Consider the following 2,500-nt stretch of genomic DNA (forward strand, 5'->3'; position numbering starts at 1 on the left):
ATATATATATAGTTTATATATAAAAGATATAATTCAATGTTGTTACTCTTCTTAAAATATTTCATTTTGATTATTTATCACTTCTCTTGTAGCTAATTTCTTTCCTTATTTCCTTTCCTCACTGGGTTATTTTTCCTTGTTGGAGCCCTTTTGCATATAGCATCTTGCTCTATCAACTAGGGTTGTAGCTTGGCTTATAACCATAATAATAATAATAATAATAATAATAATAATAATATAACTTTTCTCAGAGGGTATACCTTAACGCTGTGAAAAGGGTTTGTGTATCGCCATGATCAGCAATGCTGTACTAGTCAGGGCTGCGCATACTAGGTTGGATTGCCGTGAGCGATCAGATGCAAGTCTCTCACCATCACCAATCCGCATTGGCCAACGTGGCGATGAAAACTAGCCAAACAAAAGACATGAATTGACATATTTAAACATTTTAATTTTTAAGAGGCAAGAGACTGTAATAATGCCCAAGAGGTCATTGCCCAAGCCCTATCTGAGGCCTTTGTCCTGCATTGGACCATAAACAGCTGCCTTTGATGTTTTTATTGTTATTATATATGACATTTAAGGTTTTGGTGGCCTATGAGGTAACGTCCCTGACTGGTGAACGCCAGACTGGGGTTCGAGCCCCGCTCAAACTCGTACTTTTGGTCGCTGCAACTTCACCATCCTTGTGCGCTAAAGGATTGTTTAGGGGAGTCTATAGGTCTATATCCTGAGTCATCAGCAGCCCATTGCCTGGCCCTCCCTGGTTCCAGCTTGGATAGAGAGGGGGCTTTGCCGTAGATCATATGTATATATGGTCAGTCTTTATACATTGTCCTGATGTCTAGGGCAATGTTACTGTCCCTTGCCTTTGCCATTCATGAGCGGCATTTAAACACTTAAAATGTAATCGACTATTGGCCAATAAGTATTCAAGGACCTAGCAAACGTGACCCATACCCTGACGATGGCGGTAGCGTCAAAAGATCTGTTCTTTACAGAAGAAAATAATCGTTCAGATATATTTAATCTGTCATCAATTTAAAACAGTATTCTTCCTCTACATATTCTAATGTCTATTCATGAGGATCCTACTATCTTACTTTCCAAGCCCTTTTCACTATACAATAATTCTTGGTGATTGACAATGGCCAAATCTTTTAAGCTATGACTAATATCACTTATTAATTCAATGTTATTCTTTGAGCTGTCTTGAAGCGCGAAACATTAAACTGCAAATTTGAATTTAACGCCTTTGATATGAGGGTGACAATGACAGGGCAGTCCTCCAGGTTGTGAATTCAAGGGCCTCTTTTATCATTCTTCTGAATAAGCGAACTTTGGCCCAACATACAATCTGTATATGATTGGAAATATACCATCATTTACCATCGCTCGCATGTGATTGAATACAACCCTTATCCGTGTACAGGCGCTTGCGATAATAAAGAAACCGTTTACTGAGAAAAAAAATGTTTCTTTTGCTATTTTTGACAGAGGAATATGAAGCCGTTTTTCTTATATTTATATATTCTTTCAATACATGCTCTCGTAAAAGAAGTAATAAAAAATGGGCTGTAATAATGTGGCTATAAAAATGATAGCAGGGTCTTTAAAGTTTTTTTTTCTTTTTTGTTTTTTTTACATAGTGGGTTCTTTTAGCCTTTTTTTTTAAACTAGCGTGTTTTATTAATTCCTTAGAAGATCAAAATTGTCACTTCCATTGCCTAGGAGGTGAACTATGATAATAATGGTACAGTTGGCGTGGTGTATTTTACTACATATCATAGCAAAATAATATATTATATAATATATTAGGTCATATAGCTGTGTTGCCAAATGGCGTATTAATTCAAATTAAGTTACTATATCATGAAGTGGATAATGTATATTACAGTTAGATTAGACACAAAATTTTTGTATAAATATAGAAACGAAAACATACTTTGTAATGCACCTTTGCTTCAGTGTGGAGTTGCCAAATGTCACTTAGCTTGCTAACTGTAATTATGTAGAAAAGAATTGTCATGCCGTTACTAAGCTGACCAACCACTAAGTTACTATCTATTACTATATACACATTTGATAATATATACTAAAGTAAGATTAGAGACAATTTTATAATAGAAAAAGAAATATAAACATTCTTTGTATCGCTCTATGGCAATATTGTTGAGTTGCCAGAAGTCACTTAGCTTGCTAACTGTAACTATTTAGAAAAGGATTGTCATGCCATTACTAAGCTGACCAACCACTAAGTTACATCTACTACTATATACACATTTGATAATATATACTAAAGTAAAATTACAGACATTCTTATAATAGAAAAAGAAATATAAACATTCTTTGTATGGCTCTATGGCAATATTGTTGAGTTTCCAGAAGTCACTTAGCTTGCTAACTGTAACTATTTAGAAAAGGATTGTCATACCATCACTTAGCTGGTCAGCCAATAAGTTACTATCTAGTACTACTGTATATACACATTTGATAATGT

This window comes from Palaemon carinicauda, chromosome 36 (assembly GCF_036898095.1).
Source record: "Palaemon carinicauda isolate YSFRI2023 chromosome 36, ASM3689809v2, whole genome shotgun sequence".
Classification (NCBI taxonomy): domain Eukaryota; kingdom Metazoa; phylum Arthropoda; class Malacostraca; order Decapoda; family Palaemonidae; genus Palaemon; species Palaemon carinicauda.